The 26,844-nt window shown below is 40.9% G+C and overlaps 12 non-coding genes across 12 annotated transcripts; 5 read left to right on the top strand and 7 right to left on the bottom strand.

Moving 5' to 3' along the window:
* Positions 1–61: 61 nt before the first annotated feature.
* trnas-cga (transfer RNA serine (anticodon CGA)) lies at positions 62–143 on the bottom strand. The gene has a single exon. It is a non-coding gene; the product is annotated as a tRNA-Ser (tRNA).
* A 197-nt stretch (positions 144–340) lies between these two features.
* On the top strand, positions 341–412 carry trnar-ucu (transfer RNA arginine (anticodon UCU)). Its single transcript has one exon. It is a non-coding gene; the product is annotated as a tRNA-Arg (tRNA).
* A 572-nt stretch (positions 413–984) lies between these two features.
* LOC141313498 (U5 spliceosomal RNA) lies at positions 985–1,099 on the top strand. Its single transcript, XR_012349571.1, has one exon. It is a non-coding gene; the product is annotated as a U5 spliceosomal RNA (small nuclear RNA).
* A 3,158-nt stretch (positions 1,100–4,257) lies between these two features.
* Positions 4,258–4,339, bottom strand: trnas-uga (transfer RNA serine (anticodon UGA)). Its single transcript has one exon. It is a non-coding gene; the product is annotated as a tRNA-Ser (tRNA).
* A 1,291-nt stretch (positions 4,340–5,630) lies between these two features.
* trnas-cga (transfer RNA serine (anticodon CGA)) lies at positions 5,631–5,712 on the bottom strand. The gene has a single exon. It is a non-coding gene; the product is annotated as a tRNA-Ser (tRNA).
* A 197-nt stretch (positions 5,713–5,909) lies between these two features.
* Positions 5,910–5,981, top strand: trnar-ucu (transfer RNA arginine (anticodon UCU)). Its single transcript has one exon. It is a non-coding gene; the product is annotated as a tRNA-Arg (tRNA).
* A 572-nt stretch (positions 5,982–6,553) lies between these two features.
* LOC141313492 (U5 spliceosomal RNA) lies at positions 6,554–6,668 on the top strand. Its single transcript, XR_012349564.1, has one exon. It is a non-coding gene; the product is annotated as a U5 spliceosomal RNA (small nuclear RNA).
* Positions 6,669–11,869: 5,201 nt separating this feature from the next.
* Positions 11,870–12,085, bottom strand: LOC141313945 (small nucleolar RNA U3). The gene has a single exon (XR_012350010.1). It is a non-coding gene; the product is annotated as a small nucleolar RNA U3 (small nucleolar RNA).
* A 967-nt stretch (positions 12,086–13,052) lies between these two features.
* Positions 13,053–13,192, bottom strand: LOC141313982 (U4 spliceosomal RNA). Its single transcript, XR_012350048.1, has one exon. It is a non-coding gene; the product is annotated as a U4 spliceosomal RNA (small nuclear RNA).
* An 11,293-nt stretch (positions 13,193–24,485) lies between these two features.
* On the bottom strand, positions 24,486–24,558 carry trnak-cuu (transfer RNA lysine (anticodon CUU)). The gene has a single exon. It is a non-coding gene; the product is annotated as a tRNA-Lys (tRNA).
* An 858-nt stretch (positions 24,559–25,416) lies between these two features.
* On the bottom strand, positions 25,417–25,557 carry LOC141313959 (U4 spliceosomal RNA). Its single transcript, XR_012350024.1, has one exon. It is a non-coding gene; the product is annotated as a U4 spliceosomal RNA (small nuclear RNA).
* Positions 25,558–26,020: 463 nt separating this feature from the next.
* On the top strand, positions 26,021–26,102 carry trnas-gcu (transfer RNA serine (anticodon GCU)). The gene has a single exon. It is a non-coding gene; the product is annotated as a tRNA-Ser (tRNA).
* Positions 26,103–26,844: the final 742 nt, after the last annotated feature.

Raw genomic sequence — 26,844 nt, 5'->3', positions numbered from 1 at the left:
AGGCCTTGGAAGGCCCAACCACCGTCGCAAAAAGCTAAAGGTAAAAGGGGGAATGCCGGACCGTAGTCGGCAGGGTTCGAACCTGCGCGGGGAGACCCCAATGGATTTCGAGTCCATCGCCTTAACCTCTCGGCCACGACTACGCCGTGCATATGGACCGCCTGCTCCCTTGTCTCGAGGCGGGCAGCACAGGATGCCGCCGAGCTTCAGGCGCAAAATCCAACTGAAGGGTGAGTTGGCAAAAAGAAGCTGGACGTCCCCGTCGCTCAACGACAAAGGGCTGCCATGACCCGGATTCGAGCATTCTTTTCTGACCACTTAAATCTTGCACTGAGCGCCTGCGTTGGTGGTATTGTGGGGAGCATAGCTGCCTTCTAAGCAGTTGACCTGGGTTCGATTCCCGGCCAACGCGTTGTTTTCGGCTGCGGTTGACCTCGAAGCAGAACTCCTTCTGTGACCTCTGTCTGCACCAAAAGCTTTTGGATGAGTCGTTCGACAGCAGCAGAGAGCTAGGTCTCCTCGTTGGGGAATCTAACCCCGGTCTTCCACGTGACAGGGGGAGATACTGTCCACCATACTAACAAAGAGTTGCGCTTGCTGTTCTTCGCTCCCAGCACACGCGACTGCACCCAACTTGCCAAAACGAGCCCCTACTCCATGAAATACCAGATTGACCAGCCACGAGCTAAAGTCTCTCAATATCTTGAATGCTACACATTACAGTGGGTCATTATTTGGACCGCTTTATTTCATTTAATATTTTTTTTGGCCTCTAATACGGGGGCATGAAAAAAGAGATGACATTACCTTGATCTGGTTTGTGAATACTGGGTGAGGGAAGGGACTTTCATAACTTTTACTTCTCCCATTTGGAGTGAGGGGGGTGACGAAAATCATGTTGTGAGGTGTCGGCACCCTAGATTACCCTTGGTGAGCGTAGTGGTTTACCACAGTGAGCGCAAAGGTCCAAGGGCATAGAGACACATCTCGAGTTTCTCGTCATCAGCGCATAAATCTTTCGCTTTTTACTAAAGATTTCCGTGGAGGGGAACCTTTGCGAGTGACCTGTATTTTTGGGGGCTCTGCTCACAGCAGAGCTACACTAGAGTGTCAAGAGCAGAGTCAATCTGGCCACCCGCCAGCGTGCAGTGGAACAAAGCGCGCCTCGTCATGGTCTGTGTTTGCAGCCTTTGCGCTTCCAGCTTCGCAGCTTCAAATTTCTTAAGCCAGCATGGAAAGACAGCGCTCTCTCGTCCATGACGCGAGAAAAACTCTGGACGGGCTCAAACAAAGATGGCTTTTAGCTCTTTTGGCCCTATCAGTGACTCGTGCGCTTCGATCCTTCTTTGTTGACCCTGAAAGCCAGCCTCTGCTGCCTGCGTTGTTGGTATAGTTTAACTGGCACCGCACCCGTACGAAAAATGGAGGTGGGAGAAAGGAGCTCAGTGAACAAAAAGCCTGCCGTGTCCCGGATTCGCTGCGGCCACAACGCAGAGTACTCTCCACTATACGATCACGGCGCCCCACTGGCTCACATCTGGTGGTGCCGGCCGTCCGAATTGAAAAAAAAAAAGGACTAGCGGCGCTTTTTATTACTGTGGAGAGAGGGCACACAAATCCGTGCTAGGGACACGGAAGAAAAGGGCCCAGCCACTTCTCCTCAGCACCGGCGAAGAGCGTAATCGGCAGGATTCAAACCTGCTCGGGGAAACCCCAATGGATTTCTAGTCCATCGCCTTAACCACTCGGCCACGACTGCGGCGGCCCTGATGTCCTCTGTCCCGTTGTCAACCTCAAAGTTGGCTGAAAAAACAATGAACTGGCTACCGCTTTACTGAAATCGCCTAGCATAAAACTCCTAAAGGGGAAAACAGCCCACCACAAGCAACGAAACATTCATGAAGGGGCAGCATAGCAAACACTCTATGTGAACTCTATCAGATCTTTAAGCGTACGCCGCCACACGGCAGAGCTGGGGCCTCATGTACAAAGACTTGCGTTGAATTATTACTAAAACATAGCGTACGGACAAAGCTGTAAATGTGCGTACGCAGTAAAAAAATCAGATGTATGAAACACTGCGTACGCGGAATTCCACGCATTTCTCTTTGTACATCTGAATTAACGTGAAATTGAGTGCACATGCACGAGCGCAAAACCCCTCCCTGCCTCCTCCCCCGTATTAATATGGTAATGACTCCACTTTGGCAAAACCAAACGAAAAAGCAAGCAAGAGAAACTTAACAGAATGTGATTTGAAGGTGCTCCTCACCGGTAGACCGGAGAAAAACTGTTATTTGCAAGTTTGTAAAAAAAAAAAAAAAAAGGGAGACTTTAGCTGACGCGGTTAACGCAGTGGGGTTTGAACATCGCACTGTGAACGAATTAAAAAAGAAATGGTCCGATGTAAAGGTGCAGGTGGAGAACAGCGGCGACTTAGCCTACGTTTCAGCGCATCAGTCAGAGTCATAGAGCGCAAGCAGATGAACATCGTTGTCTTGTAACGGTAAAATATCTTGTTTGAATAAGTGCAACGTTGTCTTTATGAAATAAACAATAGTAGGCCTATGTCTATAAAGGTTCATATAATGCCTCACCACACGGTGTGATGTTGACATAATGTGATTTAGTTTGACACAAAGCAACCGAGTGATCCTTGTCAGCTAGGTAAAATATTTTATAAGAAATTTCTATTTAGATTTTATGGTTATCTGCTGAATTTGCTGATGCTTGTAAATTACATGATGTAATTTATTAACATTTCATCATATTATATAGCCTATATAGCCATTGAGAGGGACATCCCAGTGGATCGCAGTGTTGTTTGAATTAGTTTAAATAAGATATATATATATAAGGGGGGGGGGGGTGCCCTTTTTTTCAGTTTCAGCATATGCCCCTCAAAAGGTCTGTGCACGGCTCTGGTGCCACCGGCATTTCAGCTGCCCAATCGCCCGCTCTACAAGTGCGAGAATGGGCATCATTGTATCTGCGCTCTTGGTCAGTTTGTGGGTTGTTGAGGGGGGTTAACAGCCACGTCTTTAATGGATAACCGCGGTCTCCTGATATGCAGCTAAATAGTTACGCTCAATAAAATAAAATAAAGTAAAACTTAGCTGTTTCCGATTCACGTATCCAAATTGTTCTTCAGATGGCGCCTTTATAGCAATGTCCGTGCAGTCGATCGCTTGCGCTTACATTAGGATAACCGGTGATCGCTGCAAATTGCGCTTTGTTTGGCTGGTCAACTGCATGGTATGGAAATCTTATATACCTGCTAGACATGCGGATGATCCCGTCCCATACAGCTGGCATTGCAGGCTCAAAGACGACTGGCTTAACCCCGAGCGGTCTGCCAGTTCCCTTTGGAACCAAGCGTTATCAGCACCTGTAAGGGAACGGGTAATGCGTGGCTCCTCGCTGTCTCCAAATTTGGACCCAACTCAGCACAGAGCTCCAAGAGGATAGCTCTTGGAAATCTGAAACATTTTATAAGCCAGTCATCATCGTGGGCCAGAAAATCACTGAGATCCCTAAAAACGCGTTCCCTTCGGATTTGGCCATTGACAATGTCCTCCAATAAGGCCAACACTGCCATTGCCATAGACTAAGGGATGTATACATTTGCAAATGCTTTTATATGTTCTAAATCACATAACTGGTAGAAAAATATTGTCTCAATTAACCCATTTTATCAATTATAAATTAATAGCAATGTTTTCCACATGTGTTGGTGCGATACTTTGTAGTGTGCAATTTTAAATAATTGCCTCTAGGAGTCGCCAAGGGACATAAAACAAACACACGCACAAAAAAATACACGTACGCCAGACATGGAGTTGGCGTGGATCAACGCACATTCTCACGTTCATTTCATCGTTAGTAAATCCAAACGTGAGCGTGAAATCTGGCGTACGCAAAGTTTTTGTGCGCACGCAGCGTTGATACATGAGGCCCCTGGACCGGCACGACTGCAAGCTGAGGGCGACAACAAGAAGATGGCCCTTCGCCCGAACAGGGACTTGAACCCTGGATCCTCAGATTAAAAGTCTGATGCTCTACCGACTGAGCTATCCAGGCTCTTGTGTTTTGTGCGCCTCTTACTTTTTATATAAGAATACTTTCTCCACAAGCCGCCCAGCAGAAGCTCACTTGCCACAGGAGCTACGGGACAAAGGCCGCACGCAATTACGTCAGAGAGAGCGAAGGCCAAACCACCGTCGCAAAAAGCTAAAGGCAAAAGGGGGAATGCCCGACCGTAGTCGGCAGGGTTCGAACCTGCGCGGGGAGACCCCAATGGATTTCAAGTCCATCGCCTTAACCTCTCGGCCACGACTACGCCTGCATATGGACCGCCTGCTCTCGTCTCGAGGCGGGCAGCACAGGATGCCGCCGAGCTTCAGGCGCAAAATCCAACTGAAGGGTGAGTTGGCAAAAAGAAGCTGGACGTCCCCGTCGCTCAACGACAAAGGGCTGCCATGACCCGGATTCGAGCATTCTTATCTGACCGCTTAAATCTGACACCGAGCGCCTGCGTTGGTGGTATTGTGGTGAGCATAGCTGCCTTCCAAGAAGTTGACCCGGGTTCGATTCCCGGCCAACGCACAGTTTTTGGCTGCGGTTGACCTCGAAGCAGAACTCCTTCTGTGACCTCTGTCTGCACCAAAAGCTTTTGGATGAGTCGTTCAACAGCAGCAAAGAACTAGGTCTCCTCTTTGGGGAATCTAACCCCGGTCTTCCACGTGACAGGGGGAGATACTGTCCACAATACTAACGAAGATTTGCGCTTGCTGTTCTTCGCTCTCAGCACACGCGACTGCACCCAACTTGCCAAAATGAGCCCCTACTCCATGAAATACCAGATTGACCCGCCACGAGCTAAACTCTCTCAACATCTTGAATGCTACACATTACAGAGGGTCATTATTTGGACCGATTTATTTCATTTAATATTTTTTTTTGGCCTCTAATACGGGGGCATGAAAAAAGAGATGACATTACCTTGATCGGGTTTGTGAATACTGGGTGAGGGAAGGGACTTTCGTAACTTTTACTTCTCCCATTTAGAGTGAGGGGGGTGACGAAAATCATGTTGGCAGGTGTTGGCAGCCTAGATTACCCTTGGTGAGCGTAGTGGTTTACCACAGTGAGCGCACAGGTCCAAGGGCATAGAGACACATATCAAGTTTCTCGTCATCAGCGCATAAACAGCCCACCACAAGCAACGAAAAATTCATGAAGGGGCAGCATAGCAAACACTCTATGTGAACTCTGTCACATCTTTAAGCGTACGCCGCCTCACGGCAGAGCTGGACCGGCACGACTGCAAGCTGAGGGCGACAACAAGAAGATGGCCCTTCACCGGAACAAGGACTTGAACCCTGGACCCTCAGAGTAAAAAAAAGTCTAATGCTCTACCGACTGAGCTAGCCAGGCTCTTGTTTTTTGCACGCTTCTTACTTTTTATATAAGAACACTTTCTCCACAAGCCGCCCGGCAGAAGCTCACTTGCCACAGGAGCTACGGGACAAAGGCCGCACGCAATTACGTCAGAGAGAGCGAAGGCCAAAGGCCTTGGAAGGCCCAACCACCGTCGCAAAAAGCTAAAGGTAAAAGGGGGAATGCCCGACCGTAGTCGGCAGGGTTCGAACCTGCGCGGGGAGACCCCAATGGATTTCGAGTCCATCGCCTTAACCTCTCGGCCACGACTACGCCGTGCATATGGACCGCCTGCTCCCTTGTCTCGAGGCGGGCAGCACAGGATGCCGCCGAGCTTCAGGCGCAAAATCCAACTGAAGGGTGAGTTGGCAAAAAGAAGCTGGACGTCCCCGTCGCTCAACGACAAAGGGCTGCCATGACCCGGATTCGAGCATTCTTTTCTGACCACTTAAATCTTGCACTGAGCGCCTGCGTTGGTGGTATTGTGGGGAGCATAGCTGCCTTCTAAGCAGTTGACCTGGGTTCGATTCCCGGCCAACGCGTTGTTTTCGGCTGCGGTTGACCTCGAAGCAGAACTCCTTCTGTGACCTCTGTCTGCGCCAAAAGCTTTTGGATGAGTCGTTCGACAGCAGCAGAGAGCTATGTCTCCTCGTTGGGGAATCTAACCCCGGTCTTCCACGTGACAGGGGGAGATACTGTCCACCATACTAACAAAGAGTTGCGCTTGCTGTTCTTCGCTCCCAGCACACGCGACTGCACCCAACTTGCCAAAACGAGCCCCTACTCCATGAAATACCAGATTGACCAGCCACGAGCTAAAGTCTCTCAATATCTTGAATGCTATACATTACAGTGGGTCATTATTTGGACCGCTTTATTTCATTTAATATTTTTTTTGGCCTCTAATACGGGGGCATGAAAAAAGAGATGACATTACCTTGATCGGGTTTGTGAATACTGGGTGAGGGAAGGGACTTTCATAACTTTTACTTCTCCCATTTGGAGAGAGGGGGGTGACGAAAATCATGTTGTCAGGTGTCGGCACCCTAGATTACCCTTGGTGAGCGTAGTGGTTTACCACAGTGAGCGCACAGGTCCAAGGGCATAGAGACACATCTCGAGTTTCTCGTCATCAGCGCATAAATCTTTTGCCTTTTACTAAAGATTTCCGTGGAGGGGAACCTTTGCGAGTGACCTGTATTTTTGGGGGCTCTGCTCACAGCAGAGCTACACTAGAGTGTCAAGAGCAGAGTCAATCTGGCCACCCGCCAGCGTGCAGTGGAACGAAGCGCGCCTCATCATGGTCTGTGTTTGCAGCCTTTGCGCTTCCAGCTTCGCAGCTTCAAATTTCTTTAGCCAGCATGGAAAGACAGCGCTCTCTCGTCCATGACGCGAGAAAAACTCTGGACGGGCTCAAACAAAGATGGCTTCAGCTGTTTTGGCCCTATCAGTGACTCGTGCGCTTCGAGCCTTCTTTGTTGACCCCGAAAGCCAGCCTCTGCTGCCTGCGTTGTTGGTATAGTTTCACTGGCACCGCACCCGTACGAAAAATGGAGGTGGCTTACACCTAGTGGTGCCGGCCGTCTGAATTGAAAAAAAAAGGGCTAGCATCGCTTTTTATTACTGTGGAGAGAGGGCACACAAATCCGTGCTAGGGACACGGAAGAAAAGGGCCCAGCCTCTTCTCCTCAGCACCGGTGAAGAGCGTAGTCGGCAGGATTCGAACCTGCGCGGGGAGACCCCAATGGATTTCTAGTCCATCGCCTTAACCGCTCCAGCCTAAAACAGGGCAAAAGGGACCGCTATGGGTGGGGGAAAAGAAAAAATGTGAAAAAAAACAGGGGGAAAAGGAACAAAAAAAAAGGGGAAGTGAAAAAAAAGGGAAAATTTATTGGATTTACCCACTTTTTTTACCCTTTAACTTACTTTAACAAATTACAGAAAAGTCCATATTTCTACATATTTTACCTAATTACAAAACAACTATTCAATTTTGTAATATTGAAATAATAAAACATAAAAAACATATTTCCAAAAAAATATGGTTTATTTCAAAAGCTCAAATATTGACATATGACAAATTATACTCTATATATGCATTATATGCTCCTTTTCAAAAATCTTATACCCAGAATTGGAGAAATATAATATTAAAAAAGAATATATAAACAAACTGAAATTGTCATTTATAATCATCTTACTACCACAAAGAGTTTAATATTAAGAACAAAATATATACAAATGAAAATTATAAATAAAATAAAAAAAACTAAATAAAAATAGTTTATTCCAAAAGCTAAAATCTATTATTTTTTATAAGACATGAATACAAATGTAAAGAACTGTAACAATTAGGGCCGGGACTCGATTAAAAAAATTAATCTAATTAATCAGAGGCTTTGTAATTAATTAATCGAAATTAATCGCATTTTAATCGCATATAAATATTTGACCTGAGAACAGTGAGAAGTAAGTTTTTTCATATGGATTTTTAGTTACCATTGAATAATGACTGAACACATAAACTGAAGCAACAAAATATTGTTTATTTTTGTTCAACCAAGTCCAACAGACCAGTGCAATATTGCCATTAACTGTAGCAATAGGATACAGCGTTTCCCATACCGAAAACATTTATTTCAGTTAAAAAATAAATCCAAAACTCTCTATTTTAACATTTTGAACAATAGGGCTTTACAATCTTTTGCTATTTTTTTTTTTTTATAAATTCTTGTGTTTTAATTTTTCTCATAATCAAATGAAAGCATAAACATTTATTTATTTTTAATCAAATGAAAAATAAACCTTTTTAATTTTTGGCAAACAAACAGGTTTTCTGTTAAAATCAATACATAATAATAATCATAGTATTTTTTTCTACAATTAAGTGGTTAATCTTGTTGTTATATTTATTTTTTATCATATATATTGTTTTTTGTCTATTTAAATAGGAATAGTGTTCGGTTTCATGTTAAACCGTACTTTTATTTTGACAGGTTGCCGTGAAGTTTCTGTGTGTAAAGTATGATATGATGCTAGTTTTCTCAAATGAAACGTTAAAAGTGACACTGACTGTAGCTTTGGAGATTGAGTCTATCTGTTCATGTGAGATACAAATGCCAAAAATTAACGGGAGCATCACGCGTGCAGTATAAAAAAACGCGTCTCTGCCATTCTAACATACAGAGGCAAACAGTGCAGGATTCATATTAAAACGGTCTTTTTGCATTTCAGTTTTCAGACATTAGTCCATATCGCGATTTGAATTAAGTGACAGACCAACTTTTGATTTATCAATCAAAAAATCGACGAATTTACGTGGCATTCCGCGCTATAGTAAATTCGTTTTTTATGAATGGAGTCCGCGATCCAGTCCGTGTTTTCTTGGAGGAGACATTGTAAACGCGCCCCCCTGAGATGATGGTACGGGAAACACTGGGATATTCAGAAATATACTAGCCTTCATTTCAGAAATTCAGGTACCCTATAGGTAGACCTTCTGTAAAAGCATTGAGGTGATACTTGAGGCTCGATGTCCTGCGGTGATATACGCATTCTGTTAGTTGGTGCTCCAGTATAATTGGTCCGCCGCTGAAACTCATCCAATGAGAAACGTTCCGCGGTGCAAAATTAAGTGCGATTAAAATGCGTTAAAAAAAATTTACGCGTTATTTTTGTGTAATTAATTAATCTAAATTAACGCGTTAAAGTCCCGGCCCTAGTAACAATACAACTTGCATAATAAAAAACACTCTTTAAATCTGACCTTTATACAATGGAAAAGTTATATGTAAAAAATGTAAACAATGATAATACTCTGAATAATAATATACCTTTTATAAAGACATATAAACTATTTTATAATTATATAACCTTTATCATTTTTATAAGACATCAATACAAATGTAAAGAACTATACTACTACTACTACTACTACTAATAATAATAATAATAATAATATAAACTTTTATAATCGTTATAAGATATAAATACTAATTTAAAAGAAGTATAATCCTATTAATAATAATAATAAAAATAATAATGATAATAATAAATACAAACTTATAATTTTTATAAGACAAAGCCAAGCACGCTGTCGGTTCTGAGGAGGTGGTGCAGCTGATGGCTGCTGGCCTTGCGGAAGGGAAGACCAATCCTGAGATTGCGGTGGTGGAGCCGATGACTGTTGGCCTGGCGGAAGGGAAGACCATCCCTGAGGCGGTGGTGGACCTAATGGCTGCTGGCCTTGCGGAAGGGAAGACCAATCCTGAGATTGCGGTGGTGGAGCCGATGACTGTTGGCCTGGCGGAAGGGAAGACCATCCCTGAGGCGGTGGTGGACCTAATGGCTGCTGGCCTTGCGGAAGGGAAGACCTATAGTAAAACCATGGTAAATGACGATAAACACAAGCACAACGTTTTTTGTTGTTGCTGTTCATTCAGATTTTCATTTATAGTAAGACTGTGTTCATACAGTTGTAATCGATCAGCCAAAAAACACAAAATGGTTACTACGCTTTCACTATAGTAAAAACACGGTAAATTGTCATAAGGAATGACTGCGCTTACAGCTGAAACACGTTTTCTTCTGATTTAAATCAAACTTCAGAACGTGTAAATAGAGTTTAATGAGTAAGATTACATTTAAACGGTGTTTCATTATGGGCAATTCATGAGTCAAAAGTTTGTGAACGCCAAACACGGATGAAAGACGGACGAAAACGTAACGAGTTACCAATTGAGAACATTGTAAACAGAGAGGAAGAAAGTAGAAAACATGTATTACTTTGAAAAGTTATCATATATTTCGTTTACATATTGGACGAGGAGATGGCCACGGAAACAGACGATCCTGCTCCAGGTAGCGCCACAGAGACAGCTGTTGTGTGTCTGCTGCCGCCGGATCACGGTTGTAAAAGTTAGGGTTAGGGATTAGAATCGCACGTACTAACAGGCTGTTTTGAAAGATGTTTCCGGAGCTCGCAAAATCCACTTAGCCTGTGCGGCGAATTGGCACGCTGGAGCCCGCCACCCTGTTGGGAAGAAAGAGAGCAAACAGAGGCGCCCAACGTGGGGCTCGAACCCATGACCCTGAGATTAAGAGTCTCATGCTCTACAGACTGAGCTAGCCGGGCTGGTTGTGGCTTCCTTCACCGGGTCGGAGGCAGTTTTCATCGGCTCCCAAATGACACAGGCGAAACGGAGGCTCTCGCGTTGTGCGAGACTGTCGAGCCGTCCCGTGGGTAGGGCTTAGAGCAGGCTTAGAGTTTTCTTCTGTCAGTTTTGACCCAATGTGTTTTTGGGAAGCGCAGTTTGACCAAGCAGTGCAGGCCAACAACATGTTCTGTCTTGCCGCGTGAAGGCGGTTCAATGCTTTGGACAGCGTATGGTTGAGATGTGATTTTCCACCAATTTGGGGCACCTTTCTTATGGAAATCAAGGATAAATCTATATAAGGATAAGGATAAATCTTCTATTTTTCGGTGGTCTTTTGAGAACACTAGATTTATATGTCAATTCCAACATAACACCAACTGTTACGCAACAGTCCCGGGATCGTTAATAGTTACGCCTCCAACATTTGCATCGCCCAATCATCGGTAACGTCAGTACATCAGTAAAACAAAGCAAGCCACTGAAGGGACACGGTTAGCTTAATGCTAGCACTAGCCTGTTACATTGCAGTACAAAAGATATCACTTACCACATAAACAGAGAGATGACTGTGCTGATGATGGTGAATGATGGAGAAATAACTGCGCTGATGAAGGCGAATGATTTACAGATCCAGAGTATCACCGAGAAGCAGCTGAACTTGTGTGGTAAGAAGAGCTCCCTCTGCATTATAACTTTACACAGAGCACATGGATCACAGTAATGAGACTAAAATATCTGCGATTCAAAACGGCAGATTCAACAAACCACATATTAAAAGCGGCTAGAGCTCCTAATTAAATATATATTTTTATCAATGTGCCAGCTATAGAGATGAGCAGCTCTGTGAAACAGCCAATTGGAGCAGAGCTCATTAATATTCATGAAGCTTCCAAAAAAGGCAATAACAGAGCATTTCATTCTAGGGACAAATCCTAGGGTTGTAAATGGTCCTGTAAAACCGTTTCTGGAGATTGTTTGCCCTTTCCTATGCCAAATACCTTCTATGTAGATATCAAAGAACAAATAAAAAAATTCTCTCAATGCATTTTTATGGCAACTTTAAGTTGATAGAACCAGCTGACATCTTATCCTGACATTCTGAATCTCAAGGATGGTGACACCCACCCACAAAAATGTAAAAAAAAAAAAAGTAGTTTCATCAGATATACACCAATTATGAGCTAAACAATTAATTACAAACAGAATCATATCCGATGTTCAATTGATCGCAACTATTTGCAAGATTTTTAATCTGATATTTACAATTTTCAAAGACCACTCTGATCATACTCTCTTCTTCTATGCTGCATAAACGCCACACAGAAAGTTCATCAATGGTGTGGAACATATGAAATAAACAATTACTCCACACCCGATTCACGCTCAGAAAAGAGTATCAAAGCTCATCATCGTAGTTTGGGAGACACTACACTTTTGAAACACATTTCCTAGTTAAAAACTATAGAAATGATCCCTGAAAGTATAATCTTGACCTCCATTTTGCAAAACCAGCTTAGGCGACTTCTGACACTTTGAGTCTCAGAGATGGTGACAACCTAACAACAGAGATGAGAAAAGTTACATCTGAAACATCATGAGAGTCCTAAAAAATTTTTTGTAATTTTAGTCGGATGCAGTTTTCATCGGCCCCCAAATTACACAGGCGAAACTGAGGCTCTCGCGTTGTGCGAGACTGTCAACCCGTCCCGTGGGTAGGGCTTAAAGCAGGCTTAGAGATTTCTTCTGTCAGTTTTGACCCAATCTGTTTTTGGGAAGCGCAGTTTGACCCAGCAGTGCGGGCCAACAACATGTTCTGTTTTGCCGTGCGGGCCAACAACATGTTCTGTTTTGCCGCGTGAAGGCGGTTCAATGCTTTGGACAGCGTATGGTTGAGTTGTGATTTTCCACCAATTTGGGGCACCTTTCTTATGGAAATCAAGGATGATTTCAAGGGAAATGGCAAACTGGTGTAGCGTTTGGCTAATAAGCTAAAGCTACAGAATCCACATTCGGCCGTAATCGGAGGTTACTACTAACGTTCGATTGTGTCTCATAGGGAGTTTGGCGCAGGGCCTCAGTGGAAAACAGGCCCTCGGCGGCTGAAAGAAAAGACGAAGAATGCATCCACATGCACATGAATCAGGAGTGTTAAATAAAGAAACCCCGCAAGATGAGGTGGTCCAGTGGTTAAGGCGGTGGAAGGCTAATACATTGTGCTCGACACGCACTGGAAGCTTTAGCGCCACTGAGAGCCCACCGGACCAGACAGGACCAACCTGTTTACGATGGGTAACGGTGATCTGTAATTGTGCTGCAGTTTAACGATACCTGTCTTGGGAACATATTGACAAAACAACAAGCCTTCTGGCTCTGGCGCTCTATCACCAGTAGACAGCTTTTTGGCGAGGAAAAAAAACCTAAACGAAACAAGGCTATATTTCTCAACAAAACTCTAAGCCTCCAGAGAGGCTAGCAAAAATTGCCAAAGCTAACTGTATTTCAAGTCATCCTGGCGGGGTATTGGGTAAAGTTTTCAACCAGCAATGATCGCGCCTCGGATAAACCTCATTGGCTACAATATTGCCAGATAGAAGAATGCCAGAGACGGTCGTGACCTTTTCGTGCACCTACGTGGATGTGAACCGACAAGGTGGCAGCAAGCTTTAAACATGACGCACAAACAGTCTCCTGGCACGGGTTGCTGCACCGTGTTTCCACGGAACAGATTAGAGGTGTGTAAAAGACGGCTCATTCACTATTCCCTCTGTGCTCAAAACAGCCTGCTGAAAGCACGGCAGCAGCAGCTGAAAAGGTCCGCAGCATGGAATCGGAAACAGCTAAGTTTTACTTTATTTTATTTTATTGAGCGTAATTATTTAACTGCATATCAGGAGACCGCGGTTATCCATTAAAGACGTGGGCTGTTAACCCCCCTCAACAACCAACAAACTGACCAAGAGCGCAGATACAATGATGCCCATTCTCGCACTTGTAGAGCGGGCGATTTGGCAGCTGAAATGCCGGTGGCACCAGAGCCGTGCACAGACCTTTTGAGGGGCATGTGCTGAAACTGAAAAAAAGGGCACCCCCCCCCCAACCCCAACCCCTCCACCACCAAAAAAATAACACACAATAATATTCTTATTTTATATTTAATTAGTATTAATAACTTTTATACAGATAGCTAATATACATATAGAGGGTATGTAAATATCGTGTGTGTGTGTGTGTGTGTATATATATATATATATATATATATATATATCTTATGTAAACTAATTCAAACAACACTGTGATCCACTGGGATGTCCCTCTCAATGGCTATATAGGCTATATAATATGATGAAATGTTAATAAATTACATCATGTAATTTACAAGCATCAGCAAATTCAGCAGATAACCATAAAATAAAAATAGAAATTTCTTATAAAATATTTTACCTAGCTGATAAGGATCACTCGGTTGCTTTGTGTCAAACTAAATCACATTATGTCAACATCACACCGTGTGGTGAGGCATTATATGAACCTTTATAGACATAGGCCTACTATTGTTTATTTCATAAAGACAACGTTGCACTTATTCAAACAAGATATTTTACCGTTACAAGACAACGATGTTCATCTGCTTGCGCTCTATGACTCTGACTGATGCGCTGAAACGTAGGCTAAGTCGCCGCTGTTCTCCACCTGCACCTTTACATCGGACCATTTCTTTTTTAATTCGTTCATAGTGCGATGTTCAGACCCCACTGCGTTAACCGCGTCAGCTAAACTCTCCCACTCTATTTTTTTTTTATTTTTTTTTTTATTATTTTTTTTTTTACAAACTTGCAAATAACAGTTTTTCTCCGGTCTACCGGTGAGGAGCACCTTCAAATCACATTCTGTTAAGTTTCTCTTGCTTGCTTTTTCGTTTGGTTTTGCCAAAGTGGAGTCATTACTATATTAATACGGGGGAGGAGGCAGGGAGGGGTTTTGCGCTCGTGCATGTGCGCTCAATTTCACGTTAATTCGGATGTACAAAGAGATATGCGTGGAATTCCGCGTACGCAGTGTTTCATACATCTGATTTTTTTACTGCGTACGCACATTTACAGCTTTGTCCGTACGCAATGTTTTAGTAATAATTCAACGCAAGTCTTTGTACATGAGGCCCCAGATCCTCTCCAATCTGACACTGTGGCAACATGGAACTTTAGCATCTACATTAATATTAGTCTGTTTCTTCTTATTCTGAGGTCACCGTAGCCGCCAGATCAATTCTGTATTCCGATTAGATGGTCACTGCAGTCCCCCGGATCCAGTCCGTACCAAGAGCAGATGGTGGATCAGCACCTTCAGCCGAATGTCAGCGGATACCATGTCAACTAGATGAGCCTTAGAGACAAATCATCAGTAAAGAATGAATCCACATGCCACAGCAAACTCGAGCTGGTGAAAATGTTCATCAAACACCCGCCGCTGACTTCTTTTAAAACAAGCCAGCTTATTGAAGGTGCACAGGATAAACGCCCTGAGAAAGCTGTGCCTCGCAACCCTAAGAACGGCATAGGCGTTAGTGGACACCTGACGCGCGTGCGTGCAAAACACCGGCATTTCACACGTCCCTGGGTGGGCTCAAACCACCAACCTTTCAGTTAACAGCCGAACGCGCTAACCGATTGCGCCAAAGCTGGGGAACAATAGTCTGTTAAGGGGGGGGAAGAAAAGGAAGGAGGGGGGAGAAGGGGGAAAAGAGAAAAAGAAAGAAAAAAGAGAGAGAAAAGAAAAAAATGAGGAGAAAAGAAGTGAAAGGGAATTTTATCTCTTTGTCCTTTAAAGCAATGTTTTTGGAGTGTATATTTACAATAAATTATCTGAAAAAAAAAATGTTTTCTCTATTTTCCTGTACATTTATATGGGAGTAAGGATGATCACAAGCTTCCCAGTTCATATTACAGCGTTGCCATACATTGAAGTGTTTACTGAATGTTTTATTTATCAGTAATTATCACATGAATGATGTCCAAATGAATGAAATCACTTTTGAAATGACAAATTAATATTTTATTAGATTTATATTACTGATTATTGATATTTTATTCAAAGTTTTTGCACTTTAAATATATTTCGGCTGTAGTTATGTTCTAAAACTTATAGTACAAAATTTTTTACATTTATGTATTAAATCATCCCCAAATTTATCAACATTTTTAAAAGGGCGTATAACTGTTTAATGATACTGTAACAATGACAAACAAAAAGAGTTATTTGATCATGACCAAACTTTTATTTTTCAATCAGTCATAGCCAATTATTCATTATTCTTTTTTTTTTTTTTTTTTACATTTTTATTCTTATAGTTATGTTGCATGTGCAGAAAACAGAATAATATCTCTTAATAATACTTTCTATTGTCCATGACTCCTGTGCCTTTTTTTTGCAAGTGCAAAAGAACAGAAAACAGAACTATACATATAAACAAAACCGTCTTGTGCATCAACTGCAAGTGAAAAGAACAGAAAGCACAAAACAATACAAATGAATAAAACTTTAAAATATTAATGACTCCTGTGCATGTTTTGAAAGTGCTAAAGAACAGAAAACAAAACTATACTTTTAAATAAAACTGTCTTAATGTCCATGGCACTAGTGCATTCATTGCAAGTGCAAAAGAACAGAAGGCAGAAAACAATACACATAAATAAAACTTTATCCCCTTTCTTTTTTGGACTCTTATGGATGGCACAGAGCTTGAAATGGTCTCTATCAGGCGACAACAATCTGGCCACTGGGCAAGTGGGGCAGTGGTGGTGAATGTCTGCCTCTTCACGCTCTCCACCCCTGGAGTGAACCTGTGTCCAGCCTACTCTGGTGTCTGGCAGCAAACATCACTCTCTTCTTATCGTAATCCAGCAGGTTCTGCCAACTATATTGCTCACCTAAGCAGAGAGAGCATATAATACAAGGCAAATGAGAAAACAAAACAAGTGGTACACAGCAAAAAGGCCAGAGTTAAATTAACTCTCCAGGGAGTTTATATGATTCCACTCTCAAAAGTGTCAAGTGTTAAAATCAGAGAGTTAAATTAACACTGAAGCAGAGTTAAAGTTAATGAGATAATTAGTGATTAACGAAGTGATGATTGATCATTATTGAAGACACCTGATGTTAACAGGCAGAATCACCAAAGGAGAAACCCACATTTTTTAAGCAACCATTGTAGTGGTCAGTGTTTGCATTAGTTGGGCTCTTGACCCTTATGTCATTAACATTAGATCTTGCTGGGCTGCTTTATTTGAGGGAAAACAACCAGGCAAGCCAAGATCACAAGCCATCAGGGGTGATGGTTATGTTTTAATGTAATCATTGCTTGACCTGAATCATTGAACTCAATTTAGAATCAAGTCTCTGAGTTAGCTTCTAGAAGAGTTCAGTCTATTAACTGTTGTACATATTTAGTCTCATGAGTCCACAAAAAACAAATCTCTCCATCTTTCTTTAAAATATATTCTGGAAGAATTTCTCATAAGTCAAAATTGGGTTGTTTAGACACACACAGACATCAAGAACCAGCGTATGAATCTCAGGAACGGTGACAAACGACGTGTTCAGATAAACAGATCAACTCTGAACTCTCATCATTTATCCTTGCCGCAATGCATGATGGGAGTCATGGATGAGTCCTGATTGGCTACAATACTATTTTTGATGGTCACCGTTGTTGTGGTTCTCACACTGATTCTTCATGTCTGTGTGTCTTAACTAGTTTATTTTCTTTTTTCTTTTGTATAGACTTTGATCAAAATACTTTTTTTTTTTTCTTACATATCTGTCTGATTAAAGATGTGGTTCTCATTCATAGAGTCTATGTTACCAGTGATAAAAACCATAGTCTAACATTTCACAAAGAATTATTGAAAACCTGATTGCCTTTTGTCTGGCTGTTATAACACTGCTACAGCAGCCAAACAATATGAGATTTTACAAACGTTAAGTTCAAGAGCCCAACTAATGCAAACACTGACCACTGTAATGGTTTCTTAAAAAATGTGATTTTCTCCTTTGGTGATTGTGCTTGTTAACATCAGGTGTCTTCAAAAATGATCAATCATCACTTCGTTAATCACTAATTATCTCATTAACTTTAACTCTGCTTCAGTGTTAATTTAACACTCTGATTTTAACACTTAACACTTTTGAGAGTGGACTCATATAAACTCCCTGGAGAGTTAATTTAACTCTGGCCTTTTTGCTGTGTAGTGTTAACATATGACAGGTCAAGAAGAGAAACTGACCTGATGGTTGGTGAGAGCCAGAGATGGCTGATTCCTGAGCTCCACAAGATACTCCGCAAGGCTGTCCACTTTGTCCAGCACAGCAGCACTATCCGAAGCCTGGGAGAAAAATACAAACAAAAAGAAAAAAATGAAATGAACAACATTATGAGTACAGTGAAGTGGGACAAAAAAACAACAACTAATAAATATATATATGTTTTTCTAGATGTTTTTTTTTTGTCAACTTCAGACAAAAAGCTACAGGTCAGCACAAATTATTTTTTTCCCTAGAAATTTAACAATATTACATAAAACATAATTACAAACATACATTCAACAAGATATTTACATACCACAGACTCGTCAGGAGACGCTGAGGCACCTGGCGTGAAGGGGGCATCAGGCTGAGTAAAGGAAGGCACAGGCTGAGTGGAGGACAGAGAGAAGCTTGGGTCATCAGTAAGACTTGACACAAGTGTTTGGTCCTCCCCGAAGCCCTCGTCTTCTTCATCCTCGCCTTCATCCACATCCTCCAGCATGTTCTCTGTCTCTTCTGAGTCAGGGTCCACTACCAGGGGCTGTCCAGTCTGACGCAGGAGGTAGTCAACACCAAGCAGCTCTCCTATGAAAAAAAATAATAATAAAAGAAAACACACAAATACAGGATCAGTCAAAAGTTTGGACACATTACTATTTTTAATGTTTTTGAAAGAAGTGTCTTATGCTCATCAGTCCAGCATTTATTTAATAAAAAATACAAAAAAACATCAATAATATTATAAAATGTTAATAAAGTTTAAATTTACAGTTACATATACTTTAAATTTAATTTATTTCTGTCATCAACACTGAATATATTTAGCAATCATTTTAGAAATCATTAAAAAGTTAAATAAAGAACAGCATTAGAAATATAATAGAAAATCTTCTGTAACAATATACAGTACTGTTCAAAAGGTTTTTTTTTTTAAGAAATTAATGCTGTTCTTTTTAACTTTTTAGTCATCAATGAATTCTGCAAAACATATCACAGTTTTCATTAAAAATAAAAATTAATACAAATATGCAGTACAAATTATTTTTCCTGTATTTTTGATCAAATAAATGCAGGCTTAATAAGCCACTTCTTTCAAAAACATTAAACACAGTCACGTGTAAAAATGTTTGACAAATAATGTACACATTCATATTCTACAATGAGATACAGGTAACTTTACCTTCTGGTAGAGGTTGTACCACTTCCGCCGCCGTGGTGCTGGTCTGTTGCCTCCAGACGGACAAACCCCAGAGCTGGCAAAAGTCCTCAACCTGGCCATCCACTCGCCATCACCCATGACCTTGTGGCTCTTTGGCTTAGTGCTCATCTAAATATAATAGGAAAATAATAGTCAGTAATGTGCATTTTGCAGGTATTGGACAACTACACAAATGTTTTTAATTTATTTTTAATGATACAAAGCTAACTAAATAATGGCACCCATTACAACAATACATTATTTTATTGCTAATAAAGAAAAACAAGGTTACACATTTATTTAAAGGTGTTACACTACAATTATACATATAAGTATTTGAATATTAAATTACCATATACAGTTACTAAAGGGGTAAGATTATTGTTTTGTTTGGTTTACAGTTAGTTGAATCCAATTACACATAATTTACTGTTATTACTATAGTAACTACATATAGCATGTATTAATGACAATGTAAAATAAAGTACATTGTTAGTTAAAAGCTGTGGTTATACATGATATGATAATCAATCTGAGAAAAAAACAAACAAACAAACAACATAGTAAGTAAACTTTATAAACCATGTTTAATTTTTGTAAGGGATGTCTATATAACATTGAATTTTCATTTCAATTATTATTTGTAGCACTTGCATCTGTTTATATAAATAGTAATCCATCTGCAAACACAAAACTTGATTACTACATTCACACATAGCAAAATCACATTAAATGGTAATTAGAAATGTCTACAACTAAACATATTTTTAAATCCAAATCAAACTTTAAATAGAATAAATGTGTTTACTATGCAAAATTACAGGCAAATGGTGTTTTATATGTGAGATTATAGGCAAATCATGAAAACAAAACATGATTATTACACTTTCACTTTAGTAAAAGCATGGTAAATTACTTGTTTTTTTCATTCATATTTTAATTTATAGTAAGACTGTGTTTACACTTAAAGAACGAGTAAACTGAGTTTAATAAGTACGATTATAGGCACAATTGTGTTTAATATGTGAGATTATAGGCAAGGAAACATGATTACTACACTTTCACTATAGTAAAGCCATGGTAAATGACGACAAACACAAGCACAACGTTTTTTGTTGTTGCTATTCATTCAGATTTTCATTTATAGTAAGACTGTGTTCATACAGTTGTAATCGATCAGCCAAAAACACAACATGGTTACTACGATTCACTATAGTAAAAACACGGTAAACTGTCATAAGGAATGACTGCACTTACAGCTGAAACGCGTTTTTTCCCCCATTTAAATCGAACTTAAGAACGAGTAAATAGACTTTAGAAAGTAAGATTACATTTAAACGGTGTTTCATTATGGGCAATTCGCGAGTCAAAGGTTTGTGAACGCCAAACACGGATGAACGACGGACGAAACGTAACGAGTTACCAATTGAGAACATTGTAAACAGAGAGGAAGAAAGTAGAAAACATGTATTACTTACTTTGAAAAGTTATCCTATATTCCGTTTGTCTGATTTTTGAACCTGACTTATAATGAAACTACCCAGCCGGCACATGACCGACCTTCAACGTTGAAATTTGGTTGAAATAAGGTCAGTTGTTGTTTCAACAGTGAAACAACGTTGATGTGACGTTGAATGCTCAATGGTTGAAGATCAGTCAACACATGACCGAAATTCAACGTTGAAATTTGTTTGAAATTAGGTCGGTTGTTGTTTCAACGGTAAAACAACTTTAATAAAATTTTGAATGCTAAATGGTTATATATGCCTTCAAAAGCAAGTGTTTAAATTATAATATTAATAATAATAATAATTATTATTAACAAGGTTAACTTATAAATCAACATAAGATTCAGCCTACAAAGAAATGTTTGCCTTTTAAATGATTATGAACATTATTATTTCATGAAACTTATTATAAAATGTAAGTGTATTTAAATATAATCATCACCAACAATAAAACTAAATTCATTTCGCTACCACATGCTGAAACAATTCCTATTGGTTGTTTTACCTTACTGCTTTGATCATGATTGGTTCATCTGGCTGTCATTCAGGAAACTGACAGGTGAAACTGCGCGCGCTGTTGTAATTTAAAAAAATTCGACCGTTACCGCATTTTCTTCTGAGGCTGTGAAGACTGTATGAGAGCTGCTGCTTACCGAAATTATTCAGTTGGTCCCGAATTATTTGATATTTTCCTATTATATTTTTATTTTGAGCGTATTTGAATTGTGAGATCCCAAGGGAGAACAAAAACCGGAACACAGAGGAAATAGACGTGAGCTGCGAATCCCTGAAAACATACAGCACTGGCTAAATCAGGTAAGACAATAAGTATTTATTATTACCTTTTAAAAAAATAGTACAAGAGTTTACAAATTGGTAAAGGACATGTAAACTGCAGAAGTTAAATACTTGAGTGTGTGTTTGTGCTGCTTTATTATCACAGACAGCAAAAGTTAGAAGCTAATCGCATTTAGCGCGCTAGCAATATTAGCTCATCTGGTCGTATAACGGTTATATATCTGGTGTTGTTGTGTGTTGCTAGTATTTGTTAATGTCTTTTAGAGATTCACATTTTTCGATATAAATGCCATGCATTACTGCAGATGTGTACTGCATTTTAATCCTATAATAACAGTCCTAAAGATGACATACTTTATCTTTCTTTTCTGAATATCATATAATGGCAAATATCTTTAATTAAAATTAATTAAGATTGTTTAAAGGAATGGTTTAAAACGAAAAACAGCTTTTTAAGAAAATTTCAGTAAACCATTTATTCTTTCTCCTTGTAGAGTAATTAAGGATCCAGCTTATTGGCAGTTTGGTAAGGAATTGTTCATCTTTGCACTGTCAGTTCTGGTAGAGATTCATTGATCTTTTGTCATAAGTTTATTTAATGTAATACAAATGTACTCAATATAATTTTACTTGTTTCACTAAGTATACTGTTTTGTTAGAATTGTGATTAAAACCATGTTGTTTTAAACTTTAATCTGAATACGTCAAAATGTGTTTAATGAAGTGTTGTGCACTTTGTTTCCAACTCCACTGTTATTGGACTGTAAAGTAAAAATATTGTACAAGATTTGTTTTGAATTGAGTGTTTTCAGTTAAAGATATTTAACAGTATCAACACTGGTATTTTATGAAATGTTATGTTTGGTGTTTTTGTTCATGCAGGACAGCACAGAAAGCACACAAGTCGAGGAGAGAGGAGGGGACAGCATCAGAAAGGACCTAGAGCTGGGACTCTTTCAAAGATCACCTGAAGCACAACCATGATATATGCACAAGGCTGTTGTTTTTATCAGAATTTGAAGAAACATTTTGGCTTAAAATAATAAATACATTTCATTTAAGATATTTCCTGCATAAAGAATTTTATGGCGATTGCTTTTTGATCCCTTCACCACGACATGGTTTCTTATTGCAGGTTCCATTCTCAAAGTCTTTTACCCATTTGCACTGCACAAATGTACACATCTCTTATAATGAGACACATTTGTAAACCTGTTTTCACAGAACCATAGTTAACCACCAAATAAGAGATCAAGTGGTTTTAGTCAAAAAAGGTTTCTCTTGTGCAGCGCAAAATATGCATGTTATTGCTCAAAAACTTTTGAGTCTTTAACCTTCTGGGGTCTAGGAATTTGGAGAAGTTTAAACCCTGACATCTGTGTGTTTTTTGTGAAAAAAATACACTACGAGTCAAAAGTTTTTGAACAGTAAGGTTTTTTTTATTATTATTAAATAATTTCCTTCTGCTTTATAATATTTGTGTTATTTAAAATAATATTTAATAATATTTAAAATATTTTAAAATGTAATTTATTACTGTTACTCCAGTCATCAGTGTCACATGAACTTTTAGAAATCATCCTAATATGCTGTTCAGGAAACATTTATTATTATCAATATTTAAACAGTAGATTTTTTTTCCTTCAGGATTCTTTGATGAATAGGAAGATCCAAAGATTAGCATTTACTTGAAATAAAAATCATTTGTAAAATTATATACTATACTTCAAAACTTTTATTTAGCAAGGATGCTTTACATTGATCAAAAGTGATAATAAAGACATTTATAATATTACAATAGATTTCTATATCAGATAAATTGTTTTATTTTCAGTTCATCAAAGCAAACTGAAAGAATTCTACTGAGCTGTTTCCAACATATTTTTCTGAGCAGCAAATCAGAATATTAGAATGATTTCTGAAGGTTAATGTGACTTGATCATGAGTAATGATACAAATTCTGCTTTGACATCACAGGATTAAATTACATTTTCAAATATCTTCAAATGAAAAACATTTTAAATAGTACAAATATATTATTTAATTTTTCTGTACTTTGGATTGGTGAGCAGAAGAGACTTTAAAAAACATTTGTTTTAATTTTACTGTGAGAAACTTCTGAGTGGTAGTGTATAATGTCTAAAGTCTGATTACTTTGTATTCATCACAAACTGGGCTACAATAACATGTGAGCAGAATTAATGTGTTTGTATTGTTTTTGGAAAATGTTTTCGACAGGTTTTTATTTTGATTTATACAGTGTATGTTTCCAAAATAAAACTTGTTTTATAATATTGATCATGTGTTAGTTTATTGAAGTTGACAGTAAACCCATTGCTGCTAGCTATTTGTTTTTTAAATAATAAGTATGTACAGGGTTGATCTAAATGCAAACTGGTTGTAATTGAACGTACAGTTGTGTATTTAACGTTGCTGAAAGTGAAACTAAGTCGCTATTTCAACGGTGAATCAACGTCATAATATCAACGTTGAAATTTTTTGCAAATCCGAAAGGTTATTCACCGTTGATTCAACGTCGACAGATGACCATAACCCGAAAGGTAAAAGGGTGAAACAAAGTCGCAATTTCAACGGTGAATCAACGTTGTTACTTCCACGTTGAAAAGACGTCACAATATCAACGTTGAAAATTTTTGCAAATCCGAAAGGTTTTTCACCGTTGATCCAACCATGGTACTTGACGTTGTTTCAACGGTGAATCAACGTTGAAATGCCGGCTGGGTAAGCGCTGTGAGTGGCTCTCAACAATGGAGCTCGAACGATGCGATTGGCTCTCGTCCATTCTCACAATGGACGGCGAGATCGGCGATTGGACGAGGAGACGGCCGCGGAAACAGACGATCCTGCTCCAGGTAGCGCCACAGAGACAGCCGCTGTTGCTTGCTGCCGCCGGATCACCTGTGTAAAAGCAAGGGTTAGGGTTAGTGATAGGGATTAAAATTGCTCGCACTAACAGCGACATCTGTTTTGAAAGATGTTTCCGGAGCTCGCAAAATCCACTCAGCCTGCGCGGCGAATGGAGCTGGAGCCCGCCACCCTTTTGGGAAGAAAGAGAGTCAACAAAGCCGCCCAACGTGGGGCTCGAACCCACGACCCTGAGATTAAGAGTCTCATGCTCTACCGACTGAGCTAGCCGGGCTGGTCGTGGGCTTCTTCACCGGGTCGGACCCAGTTTTCATCGGCCCCCAAATTACACAGGCGAAACGGAGGCTCTCGCGTTGTGCGAGACTGTCGAGCCCTCCCCGTGGGTAGGGCTTAGAGCAGGCTTAGAGTTTTCTTCTGTCGGTTTTGACCCAATCTGTTTTTGGGAAGCGCAGTTTGACCCAGCAGTGCGGGCCAACAACACGTTCTGTTTTGCCGCGTGAAGGCGGGTCAATGCTTTGGACAGCGTATGGTTGAGATGTGATTTTCCACCAATTTGGGGCACCTTTCTTAAGGAAATCAAGGATGATTTCATGGGAAATGGCAAACTGCTGTAGCGTTTGGCTAACAAGCCAAAGCTACAAAGGATGTACCGGTGCCCCGTCGTCCGAGCAGAATCCACATTCGGCCGTAATCGGAGGTTACTACTAACGTTCGATTGTGTCTCATAGGGAGTTTGACGCAGGGCCTCAGTGGAAAACAGGCCCTCGGCGGCTGAAACAAAAGACGAAGAAGGCATCCACATGCACATGGTTCAGGAGTGTTAAACAAAGAAACCACGCAAGATGACGAGGTGGTCCAGCGGGTAAGGCGGTGGAAGGCTAATACATTGTGCTCGACATGCACTGGAAGCTTTAGCGCCACTGAGAGCCCACCGGACCAGACAGGCCCAACCTGTTTACGATGGGTAACGGTGAGCTGTAATTGCGCTGCAGTTTAATGATACCCGTCTTGAGGACATATTTACAAAACAACAAGCCTTCTGGCTCTGGCGCTCAATCATCAGCAGACACATTTTTGAAGAGAAACAAAACCTAAACGAAACAAGGCTATTTTTTCTCAACAATACTCTAAGCCTCCAGAGAGGCTAGCAAAAATTGCCAAAGCTGACTGTATTTCAAGTCATCCTGGCGGGGTATTGGGTAAAGTTTTCAACCAGCAATGATCGCGCCTCGGATAAACCTCATAGGCTACAATTTTGCCTCTGCGAAAGAATGCCGGCGACGGTCGTGACCTTTGCAGGCACCTACGTGGATGTGAACCGACAAGGTGGTAGCAAGCTTTAAACTGCCGCACAAACAGTCTCCTGGCACGGGTTGCTGCACCGTGTTTCTACGGAACAGATTAGAGGTGTGTAAAAGACGGCTCATTCACTATTCCCTCTGTGCTCAAAACAGCCTGCTGAAAGCACAGCAGCAGCAGCTGAAAAGGTCCGCAGCATGGCCTCTCTCAGTCAGCAAGGGGGCGGGGAGGCAGAGTGGTTAAGGCGATGGACTGCTAATCCCATCCTTGTCGTTCGGTTCCTTTAGCACTGGACCTTAATCTAGGTCCTGGGGACCCCATGCTGAACTTTTTGTGTGTCCTCCTTATCTAACACACTCAGTTCAGTTCTTTGAGTTCTCTACTAATGAGCTGATGATCTGAATCGGGAGTGCTAAATAAAATACGGCACGTAATACGACGAGGTGGCCGAGTGGTTAAGGCGATGGACTGCTAATCCATTGTGCTCTGCACGCGTGGGTTCGAATCCCATCCTCGTCGTTCGGTACGTTTAGCAGTGATCCTCGGTCCTGGGGACCCCACTCTGCAATTTTTGTGTGTCTTCTCTATCTGACACACTCAGTTCAGTTCACTGAGCGCTCTACTAATGAGCTGGTGGTCTGAATCGGGAGTGTTAAACAAAAGGACCGCGCAAAACGAAAGGTGGTCGAGTGGTTAAGGCGATGCAAGGCTAGTCCGTTGTGCTCGGCACGCCTTGGTTTGTGTGGGTTCGAATCCCATCCTCTTCATCTGATGCTTTAGCACCACTGAGAGCCCACCGGAACAGACAGGCCCAACCTGTTTACGATGGGTAGCGGCGAGCTGTGATTGTGCTGTAGTTTATTGATACCTGCCGCAAAGTCTTGAGAACATATTGACAAAACAACAAGTCTTCTGGCTCCGGCACGCTATGATCGGTGGACACCTCTTTGACGAGGACCAACAACCAGCCACGCCAATAAAAGGAAACAAAACGAAGCAAGACTATCTTTCTCAACAAGCCTCCAGAGAGACTGGCAAAAATTGCAGATGCTGACTGTATTTCAAGTCATCCCGGTGGGGTATTGGGTATTGACTTTGTGGCAACATGGAACTTTTGCATCTACATTAATATTAGTCTGTTTCTTCTTATTCTGAGGTCACCGTAGCCACCAGATCCATTCTGCATTCCGATCTGATGGTCACTACAGTCCCCCGGTTCCAGTCCGTACCAAGAGCAGATGGTGGATCAGCACCTTCAGCC

The sequence above is a fragment of the Garra rufa genome, unplaced genomic scaffold (genome assembly GCF_049309525.1).
Source record: "Garra rufa unplaced genomic scaffold, GarRuf1.0 hap1_unplaced_007, whole genome shotgun sequence".
Classification (NCBI taxonomy): domain Eukaryota; kingdom Metazoa; phylum Chordata; class Actinopteri; order Cypriniformes; family Cyprinidae; genus Garra; species Garra rufa.
Note: the sequence above shows the minus strand (reverse complement) of the source record. Positions and strands in the feature narration are given on the sequence as shown.